The 24,766-nt window shown below is 38.4% G+C and overlaps 1 protein-coding gene across 8 annotated transcripts in view; it reads left to right on the top strand.

Moving 5' to 3' along the window:
- The window catches only part of AGFG1 (ArfGAP with FG repeats 1), a 73,963-nt gene that overhangs the window by 18,628 nt on the left and 30,569 nt on the right, over positions 1-24,766 (top strand). The gene's annotated exons all lie outside the window — the stretch shown is intronic.

The following is a 24,766-nucleotide window of genomic DNA, read 5'->3' on the forward strand; positions in this document are numbered from 1 at the left end:
TTAATATCTACTGCAAAAATACCTTTATCCTGAGGTGAAACATGTATCTAAAGTTCATCAGTGTTGAATGTAAAAGCCATTTTTGGAAGACATCTAGTATGGGGGTAATTGTTAGTGTTTACTTTAAAAGACCAAAAGAGTAAACTTTTGTTAGGCCATTGTGTAATCAGCTTTTGCTTGAGGTCCCCTCCTACATTTTTATTATATGTTGAACTTTGTGTTGAGCAGGTGCTGGGTAGGGAGGAGGCTGGCAGTGCTGGGGGAGAGCCCAGCACGAAGGGGAGCCCAAGAAGAACTTGGAGAGGAGCTGTTTCATTCTAAGTCTGTTTTAATGGGCTTCCAGCAATGCCATTCTGTTTTGTTTGCTTTCTTGTTTTTAGTTCTATGTTTTTACCATGTGTTCATGAAAGTGGTGATCTGGCATTGAAAAAACTATAAAATTGACCCCAAAAATTATTTCATTACTTCATGGAAAGGAAATAATTACTTTAGTTACCCTATTCTGTCTGCATATTTTTGATATAAGAGACAGAAAAAAGTTGTTTTAGTATTTTATTCATTTTAATTGTTCACCCTCAGGATATATGTAGGCATTTTTACTTGCCTCTCTTTCTTCCTTAAGCAAGTAATATCTTAAACTTGCTTGCCTACTTGTTTCGCACATCTGATTTTGGCTCTAAAACGGCAAAGAGGTATAAATTCAAGATTATGAGATATTTTTAAACGCATGATTCAGAGAAGTGAGCAGACTTTGAAGTCTCCCAAATTTTGCTGATAAAAAATTATTTTGTGGAATCAAGTTTCAGACTGACGTGGGAAAATCTAAAGCTAGGAGAAAGGGCAGAAGATTTGTAATGACAGTACAGAATAGTATATTTACTGATTAAAATATAATTTGAATTGTTTATATAAAGTTTGGGATTAAACTAGCAGTGCAAACTTTTAATTACACTCTTAGAATGTTGGCCTAGTATGGAAAATTTTGGATATCTGAAATAGGGAGTCAGAAATAAAATATTATTGTTCTTAGATGAAAAATCTAATGATCATAGGTAACGTCAGAGAAATAGAACTAAAAAGGTGACAGTCTATTGGAGAGGCTAGGTAAAAACATCTGCACCTGTCAGTAAGTAGCTAAGGTTAGGTGAAGATCGGCCTCAAAATACAAGATTGATTGTGATAAGAACATTCAACATAAGATCTCCTCTCTGAAAACAATTTTAAGTGTCAATACAGTATTCTCACCTGTAGCCATAGTGTTGTACATTAGATCTCTGGAACTTACTCATCTTGTATGAATGAACTTTATACCCACTGCATAGCAGCTCCCCATTTCCCTTCCCAGCTCCTGTCAACTGCCATTCTACTTTTTGCTTCAGTGAGTTTGACTGTTTTAGATGCCTCATGTGAGTAGAATCATACGGTATTTGTCCTTCTGTGACTGGCTTATTTCACTTAGCATAGTGTCCTCAAAGTTCACCCATGTTGTTGAATATGGCAGTTTTTAAGATGGACATCAAAATAAATTCAGAATATAGGCAAGGAAACAATTTTAGGCAACTCATATCAAAAAGTGGAAACAGGGATGCCTCGGTGGTTCAGTTGGTTAAGCGTCCAACTTCGGCTCAGGTCATGATCTCGCGGTTCGTGAGTTTGAGCCCCACGTCGGGCTCTGTGCGTACAGCTCAGAGCCTGCTTCGGATTCTGTGTCTCCCTCTCTCTCTGCCCCTCCCCCACTCACAATCTGACCCTCTCTGTCTCAAAAAAAAAAATTGAAGAAAAAAGTAGAAACAAAATATGAATGTTAGAGATGACTGGAATGGGTTCATGGATTTTAAATCCCGAAAAGAGCCATGCGGACTGACTGATAGGCCACTTAAAGCCCTTGCCAGGGCAGTCACCGTGCGAGGTGCTGTGGGTGTGCGAGGTGCTGTGGGTGCAGTTATGGGTGTGTCTCAGAGGCTTAGCTGACATAGAGCTTACAGTGTAGTTGGAGAGGCAGATATGTAACAGTTATAGCATATGTTAGATAACTAATGACAAGAATAAGAAGGATCAGAAATAATCTGGAAGGACAGATTCAAACTGGGTGAAAAGGAAAGAATTGGGAAGATCTCATAGAGGTAAAACATTTAGGACCTGAGCTGGCAGGAAAAGAGATTTGTTCGTTTTTAAGTTTATTTCTTTCTTTATTTTTAAGTGATCTTGACACCCGATGTGGGGCTTGAACTTATGACTCTAAGATCAGAAGTTGCATGCTCTTTTGACTGAGCAAACCAGGCGCCCTGTGGCAGGAAAAGATATTGAAGGCAGAGCAAACACATTGCACAAAGAGAAAGGGAAATTTACTATAGTTCGTACTGTTAGAAAATATACCAACCTTTTAAATACTTGTTAAGGAAGAGACACATAGTTTCTTGTGTCCCTAAGAACATCTTAGAATCAAAGTCTTGGGCTAGGTATATTTAATTCTTACTAATATTAACAGTATCTGTGTTCTTAAAAACTTAAGAGGTGCTTACTTAGAAGGTAAGGATTGATACTATAAAGTGCAGGATGGTCAGCACAGCCTAGCAAAAACTTGATAGACTTCCAAGCGCAGGTGCTCTATTATCACTTTATCTTATGTAAACATTTAAATATTAAGTTTAACATGCATAGAGAAAGCATGCAAATGTTAATTTTTCATTTTAAAACATGTTGCCATATTCCAGCTGTGTGTCACTGTGTTTGAGGACCATCCTCAATCACATATATTTTGGATTAAAAAGGCCCTGCCCGTCTTAACGTAATGTGCATGAAGGGGTCATACCTGAGGATGAGTGTTTCATCAGTTAAAAGAGAGTATATTGACTGGCGGCGGTCCTGGGGTCTCCTCCCTCCCGGGGTTAGTGTTCTGAGGGTCAGTTAGCTGGTCCTGATTGGAGGGTGCAGGCTTACGCAGGTAAGCACGGTGGTTGCTGAATGACTCAGCAACCCGTGTGTTGAACAGAATTCACCTACATTGCACATGCTTTCAGTGTTCCTCCAGACATTTCTATGTGGGAAAACCTGTTTACAGTCATCTGAGTGTATAACTTCAATCTGTTGTAATGCTTGCATTACAGTTGTGAACAGCTTGCCAAAGGAAGTCATGCTGCCAAATTCAGGATAAAGAGTAGGAGGGGACTGCCAAGTTACAGGGCAGAGGGCACGGATTCAGGGAATCCGTTTTATTCACCATCAGCGCAGTGGCCTAACACATGTGCATCTCTAGGGAAGATTTCGCTTTTCATTCAGACCCGTGTTAAGAATTGTTCATTGGTTTTGGAAAATCACAGAACTGATGGCAGCACCACTTACAGTATTTGAGTGATTAATAAAGTTCATCTGTCTTGGTCTGCGAGCTGTGGTAAGCAAATACTGTTATTACCGTTTATAAATGTGTATCAAGGACATGCTTAATATTTATTACATTATATCATTAGCTTCTACGGATGTGGTTTACGAAGTACTTGAACATTACTTTAGTGTTCTGAGACTCCTGCGGAGCAGATGTGTATGTTATTATCTTATAGAACATAATGTGCCAGATGTCAGTACAATATTTTTCAGCAAAGCACCTTGTATTTATTATTTGCAGAAATACTTTTGACATTTTTTTCAGAAGTAAAGTGTTTTACAAAAAATTTCTATATACTGTATTTACCTAGTAGCACTTTTCTATCATGATGTTAACTTAAAAAAAAATCTTTAGTTGCTTCCTCCATATGTCCTCTTTTGTGATATTGTGGGTAATTTATGGTCCTCTAGCTGAGGGAATTTCACTACTGGGTTAAATCCTGATTATCAAAGTTAATGGAAGCAGGGCTGGTGATCAGTGCTCTAGAAATTCAATAAAAAGAAAATGTATTAGTAATTTTATTTTGAAACATCAGTTTTTCTTTTCTAGGAGCAAATTAACTCTCCTTAATTTTGTTTTAGGCCTGAGAATAAAAGAGTCACTATTGATGCTCCACAGGCACATACAGTCTACATGTAGAAATAAAATCATTTAATAGACAATATTTGATTATTTTTATGCTAGATTATAAAAATAACCCCCAAAACAAACTACTGCTTTAAGAAAGAAAAAAAAAAAACCAAACTTTCTAAAACAATTGGCCCATAAAGTAAGGTGCTCTTTTCTCTCTGTTCACATTTATGATGGATTCGTTTTTCATTTATGGTGCTCTTTTCTCTCTGTTCACATTTATGATGGATTCGTTTTTCGTTTTTTTTTTTTAAATTTTTTTTAACGTTTTTTTATTTTTGGGACAGAGAGAGAGCATGAATGGGGGAGGGGCAGAGAGAGAGGGAGACACAGAATCGGAAACAGGCTCCAGGCTCTGAGCCATCAGCCCAGAGCCTGACGCGGGACTCGAACTCACGGACCGCGAGATCGTGACCTGGCTGAAGTCGGACGCTTAACCGACTGCGCCACCCAGGCGCCCCTTGTTTTTCATTTTTAAGAGAGATTTATTAATCACCTGCTGTGTACCAAGGACTGTCCTTGGGTGCTAGAGATAGAGTGACAAGCAAAAGCAGACAGGACTTGCCCTCATGTAAAGCTTGGAGTTTAGTGGGGGGAGACAGACAACAAAAATCATTTTTTGCCAATTCCATTTTGGTTTAAGACAGAGAGGGCTTCAGTGGTAGTTGTAGATGCTCTGGGAGTGTGGAGATGAGGATTTTTCAGGACGTTATACTTATGATTAAATAGGCCTTAGTTTATGAGATAAGCTATTGAGAGTTTTTGGGCAATTAAATTGCATCTTTGGGAGAGATTGGGGCCATTTATAACAGGAAACAAACACTGTCACACAAAAAATATTTTTGTTTCTAAAAAAATTTTAAATTCCAAATTCACATGCTCGGACAGTTTTTCTGGAATATCCAGTTATCATTTTATGATACGTTGTGTGTACTCAGTCTACTATGGGTTAAACAGGACACCTCGTGTCCTGTAAACTAAATAAGTGATGGTGATTCTCCACACAGACTCGTGGACTCTGAAAAGTGGAAAGCCAATATCACAAAGAGTTTATGGGACGTTATCAGAGTAAAGACCGTGAACTTTTTTTTTTTTTAATTTTTTTTTTTTTAACGTTTATTTATTTTTGAGACAGAGACAGACCATGAACGGGGGAGGGTCAGAGAGAGGGAGACACAGAATCTGAAACAGGCTCCAGGCTCTGAGCTGTCAACACAGAGCCCGATGCGGGGCTCGAACTCACGGACCGCAAGATTGTGACCTGAGCCAAAGTCGGCCGCTTAACCGACTGAGCCACCCAGGCGCCCCAAGACCGTGAACTTCTGAATGAATCGTGAATCAGTGTGTGAAGATACCATGTCGTTTCAAAGTGTTGTAGTCATTTCTTTAAAGTTTTGCTAAACGCTAAGCGGTCTTAACCCAAACTGTAACTCTCTAGGGAAATAGATTAAATTTCATCTGGATTTGTTAAATACTTCTTGAAGTGCAGTGGTCTTGTGCAGAAAGAATGGGCTTTGGACTCGGCAGGCTGAGAACGTTGGACAGGATGCCTCTGAGACTCCATTTCTACCAACTGTAAAATAGTGACAGTACAATCTTTATATAGAAAGGCTAAAATACTTTGAACTTGAGCAATCTGCGAAAGTTCCGAGTGTAGTTCTTGTTGGATAATGTAGGTATTCAGATGTTTATTGAATCAGAATCTAAGGTAGTAGAAGTTACAAGGGAAGGATTATCAATATGTATTTTTGTTCCTTATTAGAGGGATTTTTTTAGTTTTTATAATGTACAAAAGTGTCATTTACATTAATGTTTGGGTTATGTATTTAAATTCTTGGGACATTTTAATTTTTATGCTGATCTTAAATAGCAGCAACAATTGGCTGTGATTTTAATAACAGCATATTAAATGTCATGATTGAGTAGAGCTAAGTTACAAACTCAGTACTCCAGGATCTAGAATTAACCTTGTTGCTTTTAGCAAGGTTGGCAAACTGTTTCTGTAAAGGACCAGTAAATATTGTAGGCTTTGTGGGCCACCTACATACAGTCTCTGTTGCATATCCTTGTTTGAATAGAGCATTTTTGAAATAATCCTTTAAACAGCTGTAAAAACCATTGTTAGAGCAGGGGCAGTGCAAGAACAGGCCAGTGGCCCAATTTGATCTGCAGGTGGTTGGTTGAAGACCCCTGGTCTGTGGCATTCCAGAGTTTTCAGTTCTCAATATAAATCCTTTTATAACCTTCCTAGTTAATCTTTTTCTTGCTTCATTTCCAGCAGAAATGTTTAAACTGTAGTGATCTCTGTTTTGTTTTCCATATATGCTGTCCGTATTCCAGTTTTCTTGCCATTTTGCTCATGATGTTGTATTTATTGTGAATCTTTTTTTAAGATTCACATTTTTACTCCCCTATCAAATTTTTACTCTCCTGTGAAGTCTTCCAGGAGTATTGGAGCTGACAGGGACTATATAAACCCCCCACTCATACTTCAAAAAAAATTTATATTTATATTTAATTTATATGTATGTGTGTGCATATGTGTATATATATGTGTATATGTACATATATATACACACACACACCATGGCATTCACTCTAAGATATTGCACTATATATATATATATTTTTTTTTTTTTTTTATTTCATAGTTTCTTCTGTATTGGTTTTACTATCCTCAAAACATTGTAGACATTTCTATATCGTATCTTACATACTTTTTCATTACACTTATAGCGGTGAGAGTGTACAAGAATATATATCCAAGGGAGTTTGAGACTTTGGATCCATGTGAATTTCATCCAAATTACTTTTAGTAGTTGTTAAAATTTTTTCTTATTTATTTATTTATGTATTTATGTATTTATGTATTTAGTGTGTGTGTGTGTGTGTGTGTGAGAGAGAGAGAGAGAGAGAGAGAGAGAGAGAGAGCTCTCCAGAGATTCTGACTGTGAATGTATGGTAAGTATGGTGAGGTGAAGGGGTGTCTGTTTGCATTTTTAGCCAGAACCCCATTGTGATTCTGAAGCTGAGGGCTACAGGCTACCATTTGAGAAAACCACTATAGCAGCTAAAGGCTCCAGACTAAGACTCAAAATAATTTGTGGTCTTGTCACTTTGGGCAAACTACTTTTCCCTGAGTTTCATTTTCCTTTGTAATCTGTGAGAAGTACCTGTCTTGTGCCTTTGATGTGAACATATTGTAGCATGGTCTTTTTGAATGGTGACTGAAAACCCAGATTGTTGTAAAGGAGCTAGGTGCTAATTTGTAACGAATGCTCTGAGCGTTTAACTTTTTCTTTTGCACTGGTATCTTAGGTCACGTTGTTTACTTCCTTCTAGCTTATTTGCCTCAGCCATTGTAGCTTCCTCTCACCTCTCAGCTATTTTGTTTCTTTTTTCCTGTTAGTGAGTTACCATTTTAAAAACTTACTTGGATCTAATTGAAAATAGAAATTGTCAGTCTTTTTTGTTCCTTTTATAACTTCTTCTTATGGAGATATTCATATATCTATACAAGCACATAGAATAATATAACAAACTTCCACCCATTCATGGTCTTCTTGTCCCTTCTTTATACATATCTATATAGATATTTTAAGTGTATTTATTTTGAGAGAGACATTGTGAGTGTGGAAGGTGGAGAGAGAGGGAGAGAAAGAGAGAGAGAATCCCAAGCAGGCTCCACACTGTCCATGCAAAGCCCAGTGTGGAGCTCAAACCCACAAAGCCATGAGATCATGACCTGAGCCAAAACCAAGAGTCGAACGCTTAACCAACTGAGCCATCCAGGCACTACCCCCGCTTTATTTTTTGAAGCAAATCTTAAGACATACAATTTTATCTGTAAATTCATCAACTAATGTTATCTCTGAAAAACAAGGGCTTTAAAAAATACATAATCGCAATACAATTTTCATGTCCATAAAAATTCGTAATCTAGTTAGCAATGTTCAGTTTTCTTTCATTTCCTAAGTTTCATTTCTTTTCCTTAATGGTTTGTTTGAATCAAGATGCAAGTAAGCTCCACTTACTTGCTGTGAGTGGTTAATATGGGTTTTGAAACTGTACCTGCTGATAAATGGTCAGAAGCTAGATGATCACAGTCTTACCAGGCAACTTCTTGGACTGTATCGCTTGGATTGTGGGATAGAGGCCAGGTTTGCATCAGGAGAGTTGGGGCTTCAGATCACTGGGGCTGGATGCCCTGTAGTCCGGGGTAAGTCCTGGCCATCTTAAGTCTCTGGGAAGCCTGACAGCTCAGATGACTTTAGACCTAGCAGTCAAACATGCTGCACAAGTGCCCTGTGGTGCACATCTGCGTTCTAGTCCTCCACCTGTGTCTCTTGTGCTTCCGCATCAGCTGCTACTCAGGCTGCTCACGATTGGTGTTGAGTCTTACCAGAGCAGGAAGTCTGCTTGGCTTCTAGGACAGCACCTGGCATTCATCTTGGCAACGGAGGATGCCATCTGGTTGTGGGGTGCTTTATGAACTGGTAAGAAGAAAGCTGAAACAGGCTCTGGGCCCATGGATTTTTGAGGAGTTGGTGATGACATCGAAGAGTTCTTGGTTCTGTTTCCGGAAATTAAAGCCATCCTGCACAGGCAGTATCAGCTTTGGGTAGGAGTAAGCAAAGGCCACACCCAGCAAGAACTTCTTACAGATTTAGATGATGTCTTGTCAGTCTTCTGCTGGACTATGGGCTCCACCAGCTCCCCAAGGAAAACCTCATACCAGTCTGTGATTCTGGGATCTTTGCAAGGATGGGGTGGTGGTGAGCAGTTACCTTCTGTTGCAGCTGCTGCTGTAGGTCTCACTGCAGGCAAGGGGGGGGTCTCTGGTAGTGTGAGTGGCTTGCAGGTTGACCTACATGCTGCACTGTCTCTCAGAACCCCTTTTCATGGATGCCCATGGCAGCATCGTCTCAAAGCCATGGCACGATGGCCAGATCTGCCTGTCTTCTGCCCCCTCCACCTCCCAACTTATTTATTTATTTATTTATTTATTTATTTATTTATTTATGTATTTATGTATGTATTTATGTATGTATGTATGTATGTATTTATTTATTTATTTATTTTTGAGAGAGAGAGACAGCGAGATAGAGTACGAGTGGGGGAGGAACAGAGAGAGAGGGAGACACAGAGTCCGAAGCGGGATCCAAGCTCTGAGCTGTCAGCATAGAGCCCAATGCGGGGCTTGAACTCACAGGTGTGAGATCATGACCTGAGCCGAAGTCGGACGTTTAACCGACTGAGCCACCCAGGCGCCCCCCCCCAACTTTCTATTATGAAACATTCAAATATACATAAAAGTTGAAAAATTGTGCAGGTATGGTAAACATTGTGCTGTGTTTGCTTTCACACATGTCTGTGTATCCATCCATTAGTTAATTCCACTTAATGTTTCTTACGCTTCAAAGTAAGCCGCAAACATTAGTTCACATCACCCCTTAAATCCTCAGGAGATCATTAATTCGAATTCAGTATTTGTTAAAAATTGAAGTATAATTGACATAGACGGAAATGTAACAATCTTACCTTGGGAAGAGTTTTGATAAATGCATCCCCTTTGGTAACCCAAAGCTCTGCAAAGATAAAGCACATTGACATTTCTTCTTACTTAATGTCTCCCCTCTCCAGAGGCAACCACTGTTTTGATTTTTATTTGTATTTAATAAAGTGTGCTTTTTGCATAAGACTTCTTGTGAGAGTTATGCATGTGGATACATGTAGTTTGTTCCTTTTTTATTACCTAGGACTGTTCTATGAATATATCAGAATTTGTTCATTTTTCTTCGTAAGACTGGTTTAGTGAGTATTTTCTTTCAGTCTGTGGCTTTCTCATTTATTTTCTTAGTGTTTTTTTTTTTTTTTTTTTGACCAGCCAAAATTTGTCTTTTTTGATGAATTTTATCAGTTTTTAGTTTTATAGTTTCTTCTTTCTCGGCTCTAAAGAAATCTCTGCCTACTGTCATCATCACAATCTCATTTTATTTTAGAAGCTTTGAAAGCTTTAGCTTTTACATCTACATCTATGATCAGTCTCAAATTAATTTTAGTATATGGTGTGCTGGAGGTTGAGGTTCGTATTTTTCTGTGAATATATACAGTTGTTCCAGCTCCATTTGGTAAAAACACTTTCCTCAATGGATTACTTTGGAACCGTTGTCAAATACGAAATGACCATGTAAGTACGAGTATGTTTCAGGGCTCTTTGTTCAGTTTCATTCATTCATTCATTGCCCTTTATGCCAGTAGCATACCGTCTTGAAGTCAGTCTTGAGGTCAGGGAGTGCAAGTCCTCCAATTTCCCTTCTCTTTGAAGATTCCTCTCCATATTGTATATCAGGAGTTGGCAAACTGTGTACCTGCTCCCTGCCCGCCCCTTTCACTCCCCGCGCCAGCCAGATTTGGCCTGTTGCCTGTTTTTAAAAGTCCCACTTGGTGATGTACTGTTGTTTGACATGGAGACCCCTTCCCCTGTTGGCAGCTTCTGCTACCAAGTGTTAGAATCTTATGTGGGAGTTGATGACTCAGTCATCTTTGGCCAGCTGCTTTAGTTGAGATGACTGGGCACTTTAGAAGGACAGAAAGAGGAACACTGGGATCTGAGTGTCACTGGGGCAGAGAGTGAAAGTGATCACTGGTTATTAAGATTATCTGTTTCTTGTATCCGTTTTGATGAATTGTATTTTTCAAGGAATTTGCCTAAGTTGTCATATTTATTGACAAAGTTAATGAGAGCCTTCTTTTAAATGTCTTTAGTAGCTTCTATAATTTTGGTCTTTGTTTTTTCTTCTATTTACTCTGGGTTATTTGCTCTTTCTTTGCTTAAGATAGAACCTAAGATCACTAATTGGAGAGCTTTCTTTTCTAATCTTTTAAAGCAATCAATTTCTCTCTAACCTCTGTTTTAACTGCTTTGCACAAATTTTGATATGTTGTATTTTATCATTCGGTTTAAAATGTTTTCTAGTTTCCCTTATGATTTCTTCTTTGATCCATGGATTATATAGAAATGATTAATTTCCACATATTTGGAGTCTTTCTAGATCTCTTACTGTATAATCAATTTCTAATTCTGTTTTTGTCAGTGAACATTCTCTATATGTTTTCTCAACCCTTTCTTATTTTTTGAGTCCTGTTTTATGTCCAGCACATGGTCTCTCTTGGTGAACATACTATGTGCACTTGAAAAGAATGTATTTCTGAAGTTATTGGGTATAGTGTCCTATAAATGTCAGTTATAGGTTGTGATTGATAGTACTGTTCAGATCTTACAGGTCTGCTTTACTGATTTCGTGTAGGTAATTTATCAGTTAGAACACTTAACAAATGATTGTGGATTTGTATATTTTTCCCTGTTTTATTGTTTGCTTTATTTATTTTGAAACTTGTTAGGGGCCAATATTTATTATTACTATGTCCTCCTCACAAAGGTGACATTCTGTCATATACAGTCTCTCTCTCTCTCTCTCTCTCTCTCTCTCTCTCTCTCTCTCTGGTAATACTTTTTTCTTCTTTGAAAAGAGCATTATCTGATCTTTATATTGTTCTTGCTCTATGGCAATAGGCCATCTTGAAGCTCTTTTTTTTTCTAGAATATAACTATGACGTACCCATGAGTGTTTTATGAGCGTGTGCGTGTGTGTTTATCCTTCCTGGCGTTTGCTAAGCTTCATTAATCTGTGAATTTGTCTTCATCAAAATTATTTTAACATTTTGACCATTTTTTCTTTAGATACTTTTCCAGTTCTAGGATTTACATTTGATTCTTTTCTGTAATTGTTCCCTTTGCTGAGATTTCATCGTTTTATTCATCATAAGCTCTTGCACACGGGGATACAAGTTGCTTTAAATCATTATCTACCAATTCCAAAGTCTTTGTCACATCAGGTGTGTCACTACTGATTGCTTTTTCTTTTGATTGTGGGTCACACTTTGCTGTTTCTGTGTATATCTAGTGATTTTGGATTATATCCAGAAGGCTGGAAATGGTGCATAGTAGAGCCTCTGGATTCGGTTTTGTTCCTTCCAAAAGTGTTGGTTTTGTTTGTTTCTTTTGTTTCCTTTTTACTGTAGCAAATTCTGCTTCTCATGGAAGATACCAGTTAAAATCTCCACTTAGTTCTTTTAGTCTTTAATTGAGTTGGTTTGGAGTCAGCCCCGCACATGCCTAGGTCAAGGGTGAGCCAGAGACCTGGGCAGAGTTTTGTGGCTCCTACTCTCTGATTCTCTCCTTCCTTGGATTTGCTGCTCACTTTCCAGTTTTTGTAGTTGCTGCAACTACTCTGATTGTTATTGACCACGTCTTTAAAAAAAAAAAAAAAACAGCAAATGCTTAATTTCCTTTCCAACATTCTGTTTGCTTTGGTTGTTCCCTAGTGTCTTCTGGTAGTTTTTATAATGTACATAGAGATTATAGTTATCTGTTGGAGAGTTGGGTTTTAATGTGAGCTATTCTGACATTACTAGAAGTGGTACCTGCTTTGCTTGCCTGTTAAATCTTTGTTTTCTAGGAATTTCCCCTCCGGTTGTTTACTCCGGTTCTCTCTCTCTTCCTCTTTCCACCTCCCCTGCCCTCCCCCACTCCCCTTTTCTCCCTTCTCCAGCCCAGTCATTTGTTCAGTAGTTTCCCACTGTTTGGATTTTGCTGATTCGATCCGTATAGTAGTGTCGGTGTTCCTCAGTCATCGTAGTTACCAGTAAATTGGTAGTTGGATCTAGTAGCTTCTTAAGATTCGTGTTTAGTTTGGAAAAAGAGGAAGACCTGGTGTTTCACGGGTTGGGTGTTGTGTTCTTTCATGGAGAGATATTTTGGTGGCACGGTTATGTTAGGGGCTGTTCTTGTAGATCTCTGTTCCTATATCCATTAATTTGGGGTTGTAAAGTGGTGATTTTTAACTAAGTGATTTTCCAGGTGCACTCTGGGGATCTACTGGAGATCCTGGAGACCTTTTCAGGGATTCTGTAAAATCAAACATTTTTAATAGTAGTTTGAAGACTTGATTGGCTATTTTTACTTTGATTCTCATGAGTGTATGGTGGAGTTTTTCAGAAGTTACATAACATAAAAATGCAGAGGCAGATGAGAAATCAGTTATCTTCTATTTAATCAAGTATTCATGAAATTTGCAAAGATGTAAAACTTTTTCACTAATATTTTTGGTTTTAGAAAATACAGCTATTTTAATAAAATTTACATTAATGTGCAGTACTTTTATTCTTTTTTAAGTACATTAAAACTAGTCATGAATATCAGGTATATAGTGTACATAAAGCTATATGTGGTTCTCAATATTTAACTGTTTTCAAAATGAGTTCCAAAACATCTTCCAACAATGACCAGTTACATGTGGTTTTTTTTTTAAATATTATGAAATTATTTGATGTGTTTCAGTCTGTTGTAGTTATTCTTATTGGTGGTCAAATTGTTCCCTTTGGACATTGAGATAATCTGTTTTGGAAACCTACTTAAAACTCCCCTCTTCTGCACATCTCATTTTTACTGACAAGAGCTTTGCCTGAATATTCCTTTTCCTTTTTTCTTTTTTTCTTTGCTTTTTGATTAACCTGTGGGCCACCCATGTACTCACAAATGTTCAATGAAAACGAAATGTTTTTTTCTTTTCCTCATGATTACTTCACATAGACTGTGGTATGGATCAGGTTTACTTCCGAGGCTTGTTCTGCACTTGGGCTGCTTAGTCTCTCTGTTCCTCAGCCAGAGGCTACATTCCCAGCCTCAGTCAGCTGCCTGGCAAATGCAGGCTTTGAGTCACCAGGACAACCAGACAATCGAGTGTCAGTACAAATCCATTACTATCGTTAAGCTTTCGGTTGAGTGAAACAATGAGTAGTGTTCCTGTTAGAGGTGATTCACTGGTATTGGTGCTATCCTTAAGCCATCGATAATCCACAAACAGTTCTTATTGCATATTGTGACGAGTAAATACAGTTGTACTTCATATTCAGTTCTGAAGGAAATGTGATTAGGTCACCTTTCCCATTCTGCTCTCTTGCTCAGTACCTTGTTTGTTCTTGTTAATATTCTGGAAAATGTCAACATTGAAAACTTACTCTGTAGAGAGAAAGAAACGTAAACCTGTGGTTAATCTTCCCTTTTTGGCAGGCTTGCTTATAATATTCATAACTGTCTTTGGGAATGAGAACGCTGTGCTTTAAGATTTATGAAGGCTTCACAATTTAAGTGTAGAACAATTGGAACGAAGACACTGGTAGGAGTTTTCTACTCCTTTTTAGATAATGATTCTAAAACAAAGAAGTAAAATTATCTGGGAAGATTTGTAAACCAAAGAGTAATAAATAGGATTGGCTCCACTTAGACACTAAAAAATATCTCTGTGTTTATAGGCAATAATTTGCAATATAAACTTGGAGTAATTACAACAGTCCGAAACTAGAATAGGCACAGATCTACAGACTAGATCCTTAGACGTGCTATAATCTTTATATATATTAAGTGTATAAAGTTACTGTAAATAAACACATTTTAGCAGTTAAGTATGGAAGGAATTGGTTATTCAGTAAATGGAAAGTCTGAGTGTTAACTGATGTGGTAGACCAAAATTAATTTCAGAAGTATTTTAGGCTTAAAATTTTAAAGCACAAAGAAAGCAGCAAAAATATAGAAAATGTCTCATAGGATCTCCCTCCAAGATACTTAATCCCAAAGGGAAAAATAGTGACTTTAGTATGAAGAAATCTGGCACATGTCAGTTAACATCACCTAGGAATGGGACTGATTGACATCATGTGTCTCCTGATACAATTCACGGAAAAGGATACAACATCACTTAGGTTGTATTCCTTGCCAAAGTGTATAACATAAGTTTAGTCATGAGAAAACCTAAATAAAGGAGCATACTACAAAATAATTGGCCTATACTCTTCAAAGATGTCAAGGTCATGAAAGACAAAGACGCTTGTAGGAAGTGTTCCAGATTAAAGGCAACAGGACAGTTCAGATTCTCTACCCGGTGAACCTTTTTTTTTTTTTGTTCTAAAGGACACTATTAAGATAATTGGCTAGTCTGTGGATTAGAGAATAATAAAATGTAAATTTCCTGATTTAGATAGTTTTGCTTACATTTATACAAAAGAATGTCTTTGTTTTTAGGAGGTAGACATTAGGAAGAGAAGGTTCTAAACCATTTAAAGCTTAGAAAAAATTTTATCTAAAGAGCATGATAAAGTAAATGTTAACATTAGAGACTGGGTAAAGGGTATATGGGAGTTCTTTTTTACTATACTTGCAACTTTGCTGTAAAACAAATTATTTTATAACTAAAAAACAAACTAAATTGTAGTGTTTAAAGATGTAAGCTTGAGGGTAGGTAATAAAAAAACATAAGTGATTACTGTAAAATTTAATAGAAAATATAGCTGACTACTTAACATTTGAACGTGTAAGGACTTTATATGCTAAAAGCAATGGAAAACCACAAAGTAAATATTGATAAATTTAACTATCTAAAACTGGGAAGCTTATTAAAGGCAGCATACAAAATTGAAAGAACAATTGTTTTGTTACCCATACAGGGTAACTTACATAGTCATACTAGTTTGAGAAAGGAGGACAATTGATAACTTACTTGAAACCAATGTGACTTCACTAATACAATAAATTTTATATTTATAAAGCTTTTTATAATTTGCAAAGCGTATTCATGAATAACATGTGTGTTTAGGTTTGGGGAGTGCTTACCAAAGTTCTCATGCTTTGCCGAAGGAACAAAGGGGGAAGACTCCCTCCCTGCCTTGGAAAAACCACAAAATAAAGACAGAAAACACATAGCTTATTGGACCAGGAATGGACAGCTAACCCTGGGGGCCAGTGACTAATCTGATCCTCCCTCTTATAAGAAACTGAATTAAGGTTCACAGAGGCTAGATTCAAATGATGAATCACTTAAACCAAGAAGACAGGATGTACTTGGGCCATGTGCAGTCTTAACAAGTTAAACAGAAAAAAAAAAAGTGTACTAAGATAAGCAAGAGCAGGGATTTAGACATAGTGTGAGAAGCAAAAGTGATCAACTCTGTGTTTGGGGGGGTGGGGAGGAGAGGGGCTTAGGAAACAGATTCTCAGACTACCTAGGTCCCAAATGGCTTTTTCTGTTTGCAGCTCAGTTTCCCCTAAAGTTTTTGTTTTCTTGGTGTTGCTGTATGCTTCCTTGTTTTATCTGAACGAGCGTGGCTGGGTTTTTGTTCTTGGCAACCTCTCTGGAACACGATTTGATGTTAGAGATGTTAAGTGAAATCAGGCATGGGAGTGTGCTGTGCATTGCATATACTGCCCTTTACTAAGTTGCACGGTAAGTTTCTGAATTACAGCTACTGGTCTCCTGCACAAACTGCAGATTCTTGCAAGTAGGTTTTACTGCTCTTACCACTGCATTTAATTTCTCTCTAGTGTTTGAGTATTTGCTGCTTTTATCTCTTCTATTTGTTTGTACTTGTCAGTTATGTAGAAAACAAGTGTCAAATACATTAATCCTTACCTGAAACTTAACTCTGGTACTTTTTCTCCTTTATTCACTAGTGAATGGGTCCATAGAATAAACTGGCCCTTACATAGCCCTCATTCTTGGAGAGTACTTCCTCCAGGGAAAGGCTTCTTTCATGTTAGTTTCATCTCTGTTACTCCCCATACACATTATAAAACCTGCCTCAAAAGCAGGCTTTTATTTATTATCCTGTTTAAATCGTTATTACTTTTGGGTGCTGGGATGGTATCATAGAACGTCCATGGTTGCAGTTAAAGTCAGGGGTTGGCAGACCTTTTTGGTAAAGGGTCAGATAGTAAATGTTAGTTTCTGTGGACTGTACTGTCCTTGTTGTAACTACCCAACAAAGCAGCATAGACAGTAGGTAAACGAGTGGACGGGACTGTGTCCCAGTGAAACTTCAGCTGCTAACACACACCAAAGGCCAGGTTTTAGCTTGTGAGGTGTGTTTTGCTAACAACCTCTGGTCTAGACAGAATGTGAGAATTCACATCAGTGAATTTATTACTTCTGCATAAATAAGTTAGTATGCTAAGTGTTCTAGGTCAGCCTGTATATTTCAGATGGAACTAAGGGAAAAAAGAATTTCTTAAGTACCTATATTTCAACACTGTTAAGAAGTTGCTTTCGTTCATGCGCTAGGTTATTTTTTTAGTGTCTGCTATGTGTCAGACTCCGAGAATACAAATAGTGGTGAATCAGAGAAGGTTCCTGCCTCGTACATTTAGAAGCTGTGAGATAAAGGGCATGAAAATAATATGTTGTAGTAACGTACAGGTGAGGTTTGGTGTGGGAGATGTTGCCCCCCACCATGGGATTGGCTTTTGAGGGAAGACTTTCTGAGGAGGCCTGTGTGGCCTGGAAAGAGTAATGATAGTAAAGGAGTCTGGAGAGGTAATCAGGGGTTGGCTCATTTGGGGCCTGAATAGGTGAAGGATTTGATTTTTATGTTAAGGAAGCCATTATAAGGTAGTTTATGCTTAGATTAAAAACAAAACCCCTAAGATTAAATAAATTGGATTTGATGGAAGTCTTGCTCCCTCATGTATCCATTTATATGTCTGGTTCACAAAGGCTCTGGTGCCTTACTGATGTGCACATAAAGCTTGTGTGTGCCCGTTTTCAGTGAATCAGTTGCATAGGTTCTAATTCTTGCACATTTTTTAAAACCAAATTTTAAGATGGACTATAACATACAGTCTGAAAAAGATACATACATGGAGAACTGTTTCTCTTGCATAAGGTGTTTGGATAGTGTCCTTTTTTCCCTAAGCGTTATTGATACACATCCTTCAGATAGGCTATAACTGGGAAATACCGATCAGTCTAGAAATATGAGCACAGTCATGCTAATGGAGGCTGAATGAATGTAGGAAATGTTAATAATGTGCTTTTCAGTATTTAACTTGGGTCATGACATATATTTGGGATATTTTTCTGGTTTTGGATGTTTAGGGCAAATTAAGGCAAAAACCTGATTGTTTTTTCTTTTAGTGCTAAATAATATGTTGCTGTTACATGGTATCTCTCTAGAGAGCTTTTAATTGTATTTCCTGTTCGTATTTTTTTCTGTGTAGTTTTTCTTTGTGCTTTCAAAGAGTGGATGTTTGTTACTTGTTCATGAATTTTTCAATTCTGAGGCCTCCAGTTATTTGTTTCTGTATTTTCTGGGCAGTACTAGCAAGTGCTGCAATTGTATCTTAGGGAGTCAGTAACCCTCCACGTCTCCACTAAGGAGTGAGGGCAAAATAGTCTGAAATCTGGCTGGATATATGTAGATGGATTTAATGAAAAGAGGTTCTTTAATTCCAGAGCATCTTTCTGTCATTTCCTTCTTTTATTAACTTTATATATTTATTTTGAGAGAGAAGAGAGGCAGAAAGAGCGGGAGAGAAATCCCAAGCAGGCTCTAGGCTCGAACTCAGAAGCCATGAGATCATGACCTGAGCCAAAATCAAGAGTTGGATGCCCAGCTGACTGAGCCAGCCAGGCACCCCTCCTTTTCTTATTTTTTATCTTTTTACCTAGAGGTTGCAAACAGAATCCAGTCACAATGTTTATTCTTTATCCTTTTTATGAAAACAAGGGTTTGTCAGAATAAAGGTAAATTGCCACTCACACAAATTTCTGCCCTGTTTTGCTGTCCCTGAGAGGATTAGGCAGCTGTAATCTCTACCCTTATCTATTTTCCTTCTCAAGCCTGGTGCAGCACCGTTTCCTTACCCTTCCTTTTTTTATATGAGCAATTGAGAATTAGTATGGATGTTTCCTATCTTTGGCGTCCGTAATTGAGTTTGTGAAATTGCTTGCACCACATGTATTTATTATCGTGATTTAGGTGCTGTGCTGGATGGCTTCCATCTGCCCTTCTAGCTCTGGTCTCTACCCTGCTCTGGCTCCAGGCTGCTCATTTGTCTGGATACACAGATGGGCTTTCTTGACTCTTGGCTTCCAGTTGGGTTTAGCTGATGGGGGAACATTGTCAAAGCAAGAAAGGAAGGGGGGAGAGGTTGAAATATTTACTTTCTTCTTCCATGTGGGATTTCTTGTCTCCTTTCTGCATCCTTCCACTGAAGGTCAGACTCCCATCAATTAGCCCTCTTCGTCTTAAGGTTACCTCTTCCTCTCCTCCTTCCCCTGCCAGTGGGTGGGGTTGAGCTGTTACGAATGAGGGGGAACCGTATTCTCACGTGTGAGTTCCTTACAGCCTGCCTGTGCTTTGTAAATAGTCTATTAAACTTTCTTTCAAATTTTTTGAATCGAGCATGCCACCTGTTTTCTATGGCAACCCTGACTGATACTTTAAAGTATTTTAGATTATGTCAGTGGCTATTATGATTACAATTCTAAAGTGGATTAGCACTAGAATAAGGAAAAAACTATTCTGAAAATTTCACAGGCTTATTCTTGTTGGCTGATGTGTAATTTTAAAATAAATAAATGATAGGGGCGCCTGGGTGGCTCAGTTGGTTGAGCGTCCGACTTCAGTTCAGGTCATGATCTCACTGTTGGTGAGTTTGAGCCCCGCATCGGGCTCTGTGCTGACAGCCCAGAGCCTGGACCCTGCTTCTCTCTCTCTACCCCTCCCCTGCTCACACTCTGTCTCTTCTCTCTCTTTCTCAAAAATAAATATTAAAAAATTGTTTTAAAAAAATAATAAATGAAGTGTGTTTTTCAGCATTATTGGTATATTTATTGAACACTTAATGTGGCACAACCCATTATTTTAAGCAATGTGGGGAATTCAAAAGTAAATGAGACACATGTGCAGTAATTCAGATATGAGGCAATTGGTAATGGTAAAGCCTCATGTAAGACATGCTATAGAAGTGCTATAGAAGTTTGGAGGAGGGAGTTGTGTGTTGTTGTTTTTTTTTTTATCAAGACCACTTTGATTCTGTCTGCAGCAGGATAGAAGGGAGACCCATAGTTTCCTGTGTTCCTGAGGAGACCTACTTCCCAATGCTTGCTTACCTCATTATTCCATAACCCACCTCTGAGAGTAATAATAACTGGTACTAGTTAAAGTTCATTATGTACCCCTGTTCCGGAATGGAAACCGCCCCCCCCCCCTCCTACTAACTCCTTTAACCCTTCCACCATCCCTGTGAAGCAGGTTCCATTACTAAACAGAATTGGGATTCAAATTCAGGCTGTCTGGTTCCCCTTGTCCAGGCTCTGAACTACCCCAACCATCACATTATTCTATAATCAGAACTGATTATCCACCTCCCTAAAAGAGATTATCAAAACCAATTCCGTCATGAGTGCAGTTCTTTCAGATGATGGCTTTTAGGTATCATTCTTGCTCCTCAGTGGTGTTTCTGGTCCCCCAGCACCATGTTTCTCGTGCCAGTAGATTTTGTCACCTGCTGTGGCTTCTTATTGCAGTCATACCCCTCGTTCATTTTAGATTTTAGCCCCTTATGTAATGTCTTCTTTCTCCTAGTGTTAATCATTTCTTCTAGTCTCACTGTCCGCATAGATAATCCACATGATTATCATAATAATAGATAATTTGGTCTCCTGAATTCCTCGACCTCCTACCTCCAATAATCCTTCATCTTATTGTAGACTTTTTATTTATCGATAACTGAATCACCTCTCAGAGTTCAAGTTGAAGCATCCTGGTCTCTGGCCACCTCCACTTCTCTCTTCCCAGCTCATTCCCTCTTAATTTCTAAATCCCAACAATTGTGGCACAGCCGTCAGGACTGCAGCCCACTGAGGCTAAACTTCTTGGCCATCATCCTCACCATATCTTTGTTTTTCTTACCTTAGATTTCATGGTCTGTTATAACCATTCCTTTTTAACTTGTCGTATTTTACCTTGAAAGCCGTCACTCAACTACTTTGTACCTAAATAGCCAGATGAGGCTGGAGGCAAACACAACTATTAAGACTAATTTCACTTTACTACTCATCTCCATGAGTCCTCAGTGCTGCTTGCTGTGTTAGTAATTCACTCTCCCACTCTCCTTCAGCTTTGAAAAACTGTTCCTTTTCAGGTGATCCTGTTTATTATTTTACTAACGGAACAAAAGGAACAAAAAGAACTGTATACTTTTCTTTCAGCAGATCTGGAAACCTGAAAGAGCAATTTTAGTAGAATGGTTGAAACAGAAGCCAGCTTTTCAGGGATGAAAATATGAATCGGTCTCAAAGAGATGGACATTGTGTTTTCCTGGATGTGTCCCTGGAACACTGTCTCTGTTAAATGAATCTTGCCCGATACCAGGATTAGTGATTTCATAATTTTGAGAAATAACCGGAAACCGTATGTAGTATATGTATGGAAAGAAAGTTTCCATTTGCTGGCCTAGATTTTACTAACGCACCAGTTTGCAAACTTTGACCAATTTCACAGTCCCCCAAAGGGTTTGCTGAAACACACATTGCTGGGCACCACCTCTTGAGGTTCTGATTTCGTAGATCTTGAGTGGGTCCTGAAAGTTTGCATTACAAGTTCTTAGGTCACCTTGATGCTGCGGATCCAGGGACTTGGGAAGTCCATTTTGAGAGCCGCTTGGCTTAGGTACAACTTAAGCGGACATGAGTGGCAGGTACGGCTAGGATCTTGAGCAATAATAGGAAATAGCTATTATGGGGTAACATAGTGAGAAATAAGAACTAAAGATTTTTCCTGTCAGAGAGCAGGGACAGAACTGCAACAGTACAGAAGTTTGAGTGATACCCACTGGCTGCTGCTGTCAGATGCCTGTAAAGGCTACCGCCAAGCACTTCATCTTTGCTTCGCATACCCATGATGAATGAGTGCCAAGACAGTAACTCAGGGATGTGTCTTCAGCCCATCTCCTTTTTGTTTGTATGTTTATTTGCTCACCGTTTGTTTTCAGTTAAAAAAAGTTACATAGGGGTGGCCCAGTCGGTTGAGCGTCCGACTTGATTTTGGCTTGAGTCATGATCTTGTGATTTGTGAGTTCCGAGCCCCACTTCAGGCCCTGTGCTCACTGCACAGAGCCTGCTTGGGGTTCTCTCTCTCTCTCTCTCTCTCTCTCTCTCTCTCTCTCTCTCTGTCTCTCCTGTCTCTCCTGTCTCTCCTGTCTCTGCCCCTGCCCTGTGCTTGCATGCGCTCTCTTTCTCTCTCTCAAAATAAATGAACTTAAAAAAAAAAAGTTGTATATGATAGTTCTTAGGAATTTTTAGCGCGCAAAGACTAAATGTCATGAAGTGTCCTGAACTAATTGTGTCAGTTACAGTTAATAATTCTTTGGCTTTGGGCAAATAATTACCATGTCTCTTGTTTTCTCATTTGGGACTTTTTGAGAGAAAAGAACTAGAAACTTCCAATCCCCCCTTTATAAATGTAATTGCAAAGCCACAGAATCTTTCAAAATTAAATTTTCGGAGAATCATCAGTCAGGTTTCTAAAGAGAGTCCCATGTGGTTCTTTTTAAGTTGCTAAATAGTCAGTGGGGAAACTGGCCCTGTACAGGGTTGACAGCATTTCTGGCAGTAAGTTGCATTACCATTTCTGGGTGTACTTCTTGGGCTTTGCCACTGTACTGCTTTGTGCCTTAGCCTGGGGCTCGTGTGTCACCTACACTGCCTTAATGATGTTACAGTATCTGCACTGAGCCTGGAGTAGGAGGGAAAACAAGAAAACAAGAAAAATTGTTTTGAAGCATGATTGGGGTACGGAGAGAGGAAGAGGGCAAGTCCTTCTTCTGGTTCTTCTTTCTCTCTTTGCCATTTCAGTGAGCATGTACGATTGAGAGGAATGCTCCTTTTTATTTATTCTCTGATTCCTCGAGTTTTGGGGGGCTTTTTGAAGCTGGATACTGTGTGCTTTTCACAGTGTCATAATTGGTTAATTTTTAAAATGATACAAGTTTGGAAGCTTGTGGACTGGTTTCTTATAGCTTTACTGAGGAATAATTAATTACAATAATTTGGATATATTCAGAGTGCACAATTTTGATGAGTTTTGACCTATGTGAAACCATCACTATAGTAATAAGTCAGCATACATTTTCATTATCCCGAAGAATTTTTTTGTGCCCGTTTGTAATGTTTGCACTAATCTGCTTTCTGTCACTATAGATAAAGTTGTACTTTGTAAAAGTTAAATGGGGGGGGGGGTCATACAGTATGTACTTTGGAGGGGAATCTGACTTCTCCACATGTAGTTGCTTGTATCAATAGTTTATTCCTTTTCATTGCTGAAGAGTATCCTATTTGGATATTCTAAAATTGATCCGTTCAACCTGTTGATGAACCCATTTGGGTTGTTTTCACTTTGGAGTTATTATCAGTAAAGCTGCTATGAACATTGGTGTACAAATCTGAGTGTAGACAGGTTTTTTCTTTTTGTTGGGTAAATAACTTAGAAGGCATGGCTGGGTTATATGGTAGGTGTATATTTAACTTTTAAGTAACTGTAAACTGTCTTCCAGAGTGATTGTACCTTTTTAACCTTCTTGAGAGTTCCGGTTGTTCCAAACACATGATATGGTCTGTCTTTTTATTTTGGGCCTTTTAGTGGTATCTGTGGGTGCCTGTGTAGTAGGTCTCGGTGCTGATACTGGGCTGCTGTGTATATCTTTCATGAGGTGTCTGTTCATCTTCCCTGCCCACTCTTACTGGTTTTTTATAGTTGAGTTTTAAGAATTTTTAAATGTATCTTGGATTCAAGTTCCTTTAAGTTCCTATCACATTAGATCACAAAATCTTAACACATTTTGCAAATAATTTTTATCAGTTGGCTTCCCTTTTCATTTTTTCTTAAGTCTTTTGAAGAGCAATAGTTTTGGGTTTTGTTTTTTTTTTAAGATTTTTAAGTAATCTCTACACGTGACACGGGACTCGAACTCACAACCCCAAGATCGAGAGTCATATGCTCTACTGACTGAGCCATTGAGGTGCCCTGAAGAGCAAGTTTTATTTTTATTTATTTATTTTAACTTATTTTTATTTTTTATTTTAGAGTGTGAGTGGGGTAGAGGGAGGGAGGAGGGAGGGAGGGAGAGAGAGAGAGGGAGGGAGGGAGGGAGGGAGGGAGAGGGAGAGAGAGAGAGAGAATATTTTAAGCATTAAGAATATCTAAGCACAGAGCCAGACTTGGGGCTTGATCCCAGGACCCTGGGATCATGGCCTGAGCCGAAATTGAGTTAGACACTCAATCGACTGAGCCACCCAGGCACCGCCAAGAAGAGTAGCTTTAAATTTTGAAGTCCATGTTATTAATTTTTTTCTTTATAGTTCTCTGCTCTTTGTGTTCTGTTTGAGTTCTGCATCATTTCATTTCTTTGATTTTTTCTAAAATGTTAAATATCTTAGATTCTTATTTTTTAGCCATTAGTGGGAAAAAGCATGGGAGGTACTTACAAAGCTAGAGTTGTATCTGCCTTGTGTTTTTGTTATTATTATTATTGTACTTTAAGCTCAAATTGTTTATGATTCTAGTACTTTTTATTTGTTTTTGTTGTTGTTGTTGTTGTAGATTTTTTTTTTTGTTTTTTTGAGTAACCTCTTTATCCAACATGGGGCTCAAACTCACAACCCCAAGATCAAGAGTCACATGCTCTACCAACTGAGCCAGTCAAAGCGCCCCTGTTTTGGTTGATTTTTAAATTTGTCAAAGATCCATGAAATTGCTCCTGGTCTGATTCCTCTGTTTTATGGGGTGAGGGAACTGAGGTTTATCAAGGTAACACAACTTTGCTCATGGCTTACAGTTTAAGGTCATTCCAAGACCAAA

The sequence above is a fragment of the Lynx canadensis genome, chromosome C1 (genome assembly GCF_007474595.2).
Source record: "Lynx canadensis isolate LIC74 chromosome C1, mLynCan4.pri.v2, whole genome shotgun sequence".
Lineage (NCBI taxonomy): Eukaryota > Metazoa > Chordata > Mammalia > Carnivora > Felidae > Lynx > Lynx canadensis.